Below are 8761 nucleotides of genomic sequence, written 5' to 3'. Positions count from 1 at the left end.
CACTAAACTGTTGTGCTTTACCAATGCACAACATGCATTTTCTGTTTTCTTAAATATAAGGACTGGTGTGGAAGGCAACCACAATAACTCCTCGGCTCGGACACAAAGCAAAAAGTTTATTACGCACAAACACAGAAAAACAGAAAAAATCCTAGGTTAAGCGCTTTCATCTGACACTTGCAGACTTCTTCAGAACATATGCATGCAGCTGCTCTTTCATTTTAAATACATTTTGGCGCCAAAAAGCCGCTTCACAATCCATAATGAATTAAAGGTGCATGTACATACAAATGTACTCGTAACACAAGTCCTATCCTAAAGAAATGAATTACTATCTTGAATAAAAAGTAAAAAGTAATACATAGGTAATACATGATGCCCTAAACATAAAAATACAGTGTATGCTAGATGGAAATGATTGAATGTATCATGTAGGCTAGTAACAAATCTTACAATTAATATAAACCAACTAATTGATGTAATACTTGCAGTTGCTATAAACCTAAGTGTAACAATAAATGTAACAGTTGTGAACTGTTTTAATAAATGTAAAAAATATTGTAAAAAATTAAGTTATATTAAAAAATTAATTTGTTAAAATTGATTATTTTAAATGTTAAAATTGATTATTTTAAAATTGATAGGCTGTTAAAAATATGTATTAATATGCATAAGAATGTGTAAGAGAAATGTATGTATATATGCGGAACGCTGTTCCAAGAACACTATGCTAACTGCAAGAACTGTTTTATACTGATGAAATTGTTGATGCCAGGCAATCTTGTAGCATCAGTGATAATTTGCCATTTACTCTCTTTCATGGCCAAAAAAAGCTTTTACATTCCCCCCAAATACTGAGATATCAACCTTATCAATGATAACAAATTTAAAATAATGCATAACACCATTTTTTAATATGTACCTGTAAAGAGCATTCTTTGTATCTTTCTTCTTAATACTAAATAAATGCTCGTAAATACGTCGTCTCAATTGTCTCTCAGTTTTGCCAATATAAAACGCTGAGCATACTTGGCAAGTTGCAAGATAGATGACAAATTTAGTATTACAGTTTCCTATCCTGCAGTGTATATGTGTTTTGTTGAAATTGTCCAAATTAAGACCACCTGTTTCATTAATGGTGTGGCATTGGTTACATGTACCGCATTTTCTTGTGCCGGTTGATACCCCTTTTTTGCCACTAATATTTGATTCCAAAATCCTTTTAAGGTTATTTCCTGTTTTATACACAAATTTGGGATGAGCTCCCAAGGTCAGGGCCAGATCATTGTTCATAGTGAATAAGTTCCAGTGTTGCCTCACTATGTTTTCAATGTACTGGACTATGGGGGAATGCATTAACATACAAACCCTTTTATCAAATCCCTCCTTTTGTTTATTGTCCGATGGTAAGACCCCAGGTGTTGAGTTGCCCAATAAAGGTAAATATTTTTTACCCCATTCTTTGCTAACATATTTGACAACATCATTAATTAGGGTGACCGGGTATCCTCTCACACTGAACATAGACCTAATAAGTTCAAGTTCGTTGTCCAATACAGCTCTAGTTGATGACATACGGGCTGCTTGGATGCACTGTCCTTTGACAACATTTTTAAAAACACATTTAGGATGATTATTACTAAATTCCAAGTAATCATTGGAAAATGTAGGCTTTCTATGAATGCAAGAGATGAATCCGTCGTCACCATGACTAACATAAGTGTCCAAGTAGGCTGTACCCTTTTTATTGAGATTATATGTGAACTTTAAGAAATCTGTGGTGTTATTGATGTAGTCAAAGAAAGGCTGAATTAAATCTTCTGGACCCTTCCATAGCACAAAAAGATCATCCAAAAACCTTGAATAATAAACAATATGTTGAAAAAATTCACTTTTAAATAGGTGTAGATTTTCCCATTCAAGCATGACAAGATTTGCAAATATGGGTGCGCATGCTGCTCCCATTGCGACACCCCTAATCTGTCTAAAATATTCATTTTCAAAGTGTATATAATTGTGGTCTAATACTAAACCCATCATGTCAACAATGAGGCTAATCCTGTCCCATTCCATATTGGAATATTTCCTAAGGCTATTGCAAAAATACTCCAGTCCAATTTCTTTGGGTATACACGAGAATAGATCGATTACGTCAATAGTAATGTAAATGAGGTTCTCATTCCATACTTGCGGTGTTAAGTTCCTAAGAAACATCCATGAATCTTTTATAAGGTGAGAAATGTTATTATATATATGCTTCACCCATTTGTCAATAGCTACACCCAGGGGAAATGTTTTAGACCTACTACCCGAAATTATGGGTCTAAACGGGGGGCGTTCCATATTTTTGTGTACCTTGGGTATTCCTATAATTGTGGCTAAAGTCGGGAATTCAACTTTCAAGAACTGGTACACCTCATCTGTGATTCTATGATCAATAACGTATTCACAGTTCACAACTGTTACATTTATTGTTACACTTAGGTTTATAGCAACTGCAAGTATTACATCAATTAGTTGGTTTATATTAATTGTAAGATTTGTTACTAGCCTACATGATATATTCAATCATTTCCATCTAGCATACACTGTATTTTTATGTTTAGGGCATCATGTATTACCTATGTATTACTTTTTACTTTTTATTCAAGATATTAATTCTTTTCTTTAGGATAGGACTTGTGTTACGAGTACATTTGTATGTACATGCACCTTTAATTCATTATGGATTGTGAAGCGGCTTTTTGGCGCCAAAATGTATTTAAAATGAAAGAGCAGCTGCATGCATATGTTCTGAAGAAGTCTGCAATTGTCAGATGAAAGCGCTTAACCTAGGATTTTTTCTGTTTTTCTGTGTTTGTGCGTAATAAACTTTTTGCTTTGTATCCGAGCCGAGGAGTTATTGTGGTTGCCTTCCACACCAGTCCTTATCATTTTATGTTGTTGCTGTGCTATGTTTTATTTAGTGTTTTCTTAAATATAGCTACTTGTTATCAAAGGTATTCATTCCTAGTTTTCTTTAAATAGCCCCATGTCTACTCCACTTACTAATCCTATACTCATATTTTATAATTACCAAATAGTAAATAGCTCTTTCAAAAATCATATGTAAAAATTATTAGACATAGTTATCTTATTTACTAAGATGGATTTATGTAGACACAGGTCATTCAGGCAAAATGTGCAATACCCTTTTAACGTCTGCTCTCATTTTCCATGATTTATGACCATTGCATTTTATATATATAGACAGATATATATATATATATATATATATATATATATATATATATATATATATATATATATTCATTTGCTATATTCTATAATGCTGTAAAAAATGCTAAGTCTAGTTTTTTTTTTTTTTTTATATCCTGGGCACCACTAACGTTTACCTTGTTTCTCAAATAATTATGCAACTTGTTCTGATAAACATGCCACTTTACTTTTCAAACTGATGTTGAAATAATGTCAGCTGTGATGCTATTCTGTAAAATCTGTCTTAGATCTTGTACACATACTGTACATACCATGGAAGTTATCTGGTAATTTCCCAAATTAAACAGATCGTACTGAGTATTCAAAATAAACAGATTCCCTGACTGGTAGAATGCTTTCAGAATCTTCTTGTCTTGTGAATCCAGTAAAGTTATTACAACCATCGACTCCCTTATTTTCAACAGAATAAAGCCACCAAATCTAATTTAATGAATGTCAGTTATAAAATAAAATAATGGCTACTAAAAGTGCCCCGCATTTCCTAGCTGATTATATGTTTGGATTCAGAGGCATAAAATGGCATTCATATCTTACCTGTCTGTAATACAGTGTATTCAGGGTTGTAAACTGTCTTCATTTTCTATTATTTTGAGATTCTCAGATACATAGTAGTAATTCTACAATTCCTATCATGTTTAAGTTTGCACATACTTAGGCTTAATCTATGCCAAAACTATTTGAGTGATATACATGTCAGTTCCCTTATCAGTTTATTCATTTCCCTATTAGTTATTTGTGGTTAGATATCTCAAGTGCCATATATTTATCTCTCCACCACCTTCCTACTTGTGTTACTAAACTGATAAATAAAAACTTTTCTTGTGCCCCCCCCCCCCCCAAGAGGATTTTGGAAAGTCATTATGAAATACATGTAGGCATATTTGTCTCACAAAAATGTAATTCTGTATCTCGTGATTTTAGGAGAATAACTGCTGTTGGGGAAAAAAAATCACATGTTCACATATTTTACACATCATTTTATAAAATAAGCAGAAGTGTGATTACATATAGAAGAATTATTTGTGATCAAAGTATAATAATTACAGATGGTAATACTTTAGCTCATCTGAAACTGTACTATGGATTAGCAGTGTAGATTTATTACTACATTTTGCAAAAAATGAAGGCGTCTATGCAGTTGTCTATTAATTTCTTAATGCTGAAATACTTTGTAAACCCTAGTTAATGTGGTTCTTGTGAACTACCAGATAAACATATTAAATACTTAACCAATAACCCACGGCTGGGTGTGGGTAATGCTGGATTTACCCATGGTTGGCATGGTTTGGTCATGAGGAAGAAGCCTGAGTACATGCTTCTGAAGGGCGTGATTAACCAGGGAAGCATGCTAATTAATGTGGTGTCTGTAGTGTTCTTTCATGTTTTGTAAGTGCAGGAAAGTGATATCCTTTCCAGTAATGCTTTTAACTTAGTTTTGCATACTAACGAAAGTTATGAAGCCAAGCAGTTACTGTGTTTTGCAGTATGACAGGAATGTGAATGTCTGTTGTGGTTGTCGGTACGGTGTTGTAAGCAGAGGAGTTACTGTGTGCTTCCTGTGTGCATGTAAGGTGTTTTTAAAACTTTTTTTCCTTTTATTATGTTGTTTTTTATTTTTAATGCTCCAATACACTTTGTAGTTGGACCGGAGTTTGATTTGGTATTATGTGTGCCGGTAAGGTGCTTTTTGTTCTGTTCTCTTCATTACAAGTTGCTGAAGCATGATACATTAGCGGCAGACTTCTTTACTTGGTTATGTTCGATTTACAATGTGCATGCTGGTTGGATTAGCCAATCAGCATGCATGTTTCTCGGCTTTGCTGAGTTTCCATTGTATAATTATGTGTAGTATCCTGACGCACTAACACTTTTGGAATAGAATGTCATTAGTTGATGCCATGTAGTACAAGTTACCCATTTTTTTGTGTCAGACTAGTAATTGCCAGTTAGCCAAGAAGTCAAACGTAGAATCTTCTCATTAGTATAAATTTAAACTAAATATTTTAGTTGTCTCTTACTGTAACCATAAAAATACTTTACAATATTTAACATCCTAGCAATATAACAAGTTATCATAGCATCCTCTTTCCAACCTTAACTTTAGGCAAACAACAAAAACACCCTCTGTTTTTCACCATTACTAATGGTTTGTGTGATATAAAAGTCAACTTCAGCTAAAATTTATGCTATCTCTGGAATGGTAGCAACTTTCTATACTTCACTTTCACCATATCTCAGACTAACAAACACTATGGGCAGGATTCACGAAGGCTTGCACGGAGTGTAAGAGACGTGTAACACTCCATGCAAGCCTCGCGATCCAGGAACAGCCCCAAACTCCATGTAAGAGACCAGCTAAAACGTCTCTTACACGGACTGGGCGTGGACATGCTAAATACCTCACTTGCAGCCGAAAGGTATGCAAATGAGGTATATTAGCGATCCACGAAGCAGAAACCAGCCCGTGTAAGAGACGTTTAGCTGCAGAAATGTACTCAGTTGACAACTGAGTACGTTTCTACAAAACAACGGAGCCATGTCAGCTCCAAATAAAGGGTGCATATGTGTCAGGCAGCATGGCAATGGCCAAATATGTGGCCATTGGCAAGGTAACCCAATGCAAAAATAATAAAAATATAATTTTTTTTTGGCGATCGCCGATGTTTAAACCCAGCGCAGCCCCGTGCAAACGGTCTGCGCTGTATAAAACATAAAAATGAAGGTTATAAACCCACAAATGTGGGTTTTATGCAATACATGGAATGACAATGCAGGGACCAGCAGACCAAAAACAACATAGCCACCGTGTAGTGGTTGCTAAGGGGGGAAGCTGAGTGTAAGACATGTAACTAAGCATTAGTAGGCAATCTCATGTAAATGAGGGTTAGGATACTGAATCTCACAGTCACATAGCAAATGAGCACAGTCTGAGTAGTGTAAGAGATACATAAGGGGGAGGAATAGAGTAGGAGATAGGTGACATCACAGGGGGGAATGGTAGAAAGAAATGCAGTTCATTGGAGGTCAGTGTAACATGACAGATGACAGACACAGATAAGGGAAAGAGGAGTGCCACAAGATAAGTCTGGGAAAGCCAAGAAATGGAAGGTGTACACTGTTACTTACACTAACGTTTCTTGCTGGGCGTGCATGCGCACGTGTGCGCGCCATGAAGCATGAGTAGGGCAGTGTGCGCGTGTAAGGCAGACTGAGTATGTGGGAGCGTGTTGGTAGATGTTTAACACTGTTTGCGCTGGTGTGCGCATGTGTAGGGCAGACTGAGCATGTGGGAGCCTGTTGGCAGACTTGTAAGACTGTTTGCGCTGGTGTGCGCGTTTTAACCCGAATAAGCAGATTCTGAACCGTGTAAGCATGTGTGCGCGCATGTAAGCCACTGTGAGCGTGTTTCTGCTGGTATGCACGTTGCTCCCCCCTGAGGAAACAGAAAGGAAAAAGGAAGCAACAGAATTAGTAGGAAGCTAGCAGGGAATACTGCTGGAGCTAGCAGGTGAAAACAATTAGAAGCAGGCAATTACACAGGCAGAATAGTAGCCCAGCCCAGCACTTAAAACTCTGCAAACAGCAGTGCAGGATGTTTCTCTCAAGAGTCACTGCAAGACAGGAGTAAGCTAATAGAAGTGAAAACTGAAAAAGCTTCACTCAGAGCAGAAATGTTAGGGGCTGCCATAGCTGTCATAATGAGACATAGGCGACTTGCTGAGGGTGGTGACAATGCAGATGGTGCCAGACAACCCACAGTGAGGAGACGGAGAAGAGTGTACAGGCCCAGTGTCACCTACCATGGGTTACATGAGCTGGAGATAGTAGAGCGCTATAGAGTGGACAGAGAGCTCCTGCAGCAAATAGTTGAGCTGTGCAGGCCACGCCTCACACACAGAACCAACAGAGGGGAACCCATCCCAGTGGAAACCAAGGTATGTGTTGGCCTAAGAATACTAGCAACAGGTACCTTCCAGAGACCAACTGGTGATATGATGGGGATATCACAGGCATCAGCCTCCAGGGTACTACACCAGTTCCTGGATGCCATGTCAGCACATGTCAGTGATCATGTATATTTCCCCAATGCCCGTGAGGTATTGGCCAGCAATATGCCTCTCTTCCAGCAAATAGTGGAATACCCTGAGGTAGTAGGTGCAATAGACTGCACGCACATACGCATCAAAGCACCAGCTGGTGGGCGGGGTAGGGCCTACATTAACCGCAAGGGCTTCCCCTCCATCAACTGTCAGGTCATGTGTGATGCCCAGGGCATAATAATGAATGTGCGTGCTGGCTACCCTGGGAGTTACCATGATTCCCACATCTGGCATTTGATGCAGCTGTACCAGACATTTGCCAATGGGGACATCCCACACAGACACCTAGTGGGGGATGCAGGTTATGCACTGGAGCCGTGGGTGATGACATCCATCAGAAACGCACACACACCTGAACAGGAACGCCATAATGAGGCACACGCACAAACACGTAATGTAATAGAGCGTGTGTTTGGGCTGCTCAAGTCACGGTTCCGGTGTCTGGACACATCTGGTGGAGCCTTGCAGTACACACCAACTACATGTACCCAAATTGTCATGGTATGTGCTATGCTACATAATATGATCTTGTGAAAACAGCTGCAGCAGGACCAGCATAGGGCTGGGCCAAACAGCCTCCCACCATTTCCAAGGCCATCACAGGCAGAGCGTGACTCGGAGGAGGAACAACCTGAGCCTGCCCCAGTAGGCAGAAGGAGGCATGCCCAGTATGCCCTGGCCTTGGCAAAGAGGCAATGCATAGCACATACACTGGCTCAGTAGGAACCCTGGGAATGATACCCCCTCTGACTCACTCAAATAATAACATGGATGCCTAAAATTACATGACCTGCTCACAAACATGTACAGGGAGTGTAATATGCACATCCGACAGAGGCAGCCCTGTAGCACCACCTGAGGCACGAATGCCATGTGTTAAGTAATGTAACACCATGTACTATATGCACACCTGAGGACCCTGACTAACATCCACCCTTACCAAGCATGAAGCCACAAAATGATGATGGCATGATCAACTGCAATAACTGGCTGAAGTAATGCAGTTAGTCAAAGGGGAGGCAATGTGTTTCAGGCTGGGAAGACATGCGGAGTATGACATGATGCACCACCTGCTAGGCGTGGTGTGCACCTATCAGTCCATGCCCCATGGATACTGGCAAAGGCTGTCAGTACCCACAGCATGCCCTGAATAGGTAAGTCTCAAAACACAAACCCACCTTCATAGGTACCACAAGGGATAGGAACCTAGATGTAATGCTACCCAATGCCAGAAGTCTAAACAGCAAGATGTGTGCAGTGTAAATGCACACACTATGGAGAATGTAGATATCAGTCCTGTAATAGAAAACTGGGTCAGGGCTCACATCAGCACCCTAACACTACCAGATCACACCTCATACTGTCCTGTACAGCCGCAAAAC

At 39.0% G+C, this 8761-nt stretch overlaps 1 protein-coding gene across 1 annotated transcript in view; it reads left to right on the top strand.

Moving 5' to 3' along the window:
- The window catches only part of ABCC2 (ATP binding cassette subfamily C member 2), an 833283-nt gene that overhangs the window by 608762 nt on the left and 215760 nt on the right, over nt 1-8761 (top strand). The window lies entirely within an intron of this gene.

This window comes from Protopterus annectens, chromosome 14.part0, assembly GCF_019279795.1.
Source record: "Protopterus annectens isolate FY-2018-M chromosome 14.part0, PAN1.0, whole genome shotgun sequence".
In the NCBI taxonomy this organism is placed as follows: Eukaryota; Metazoa; Chordata; order Ceratodontiformes; family Protopteridae; genus Protopterus; species Protopterus annectens.
Note: the sequence above shows the minus strand (reverse complement) of the source record. Positions and strands in the feature narration are given on the sequence as shown.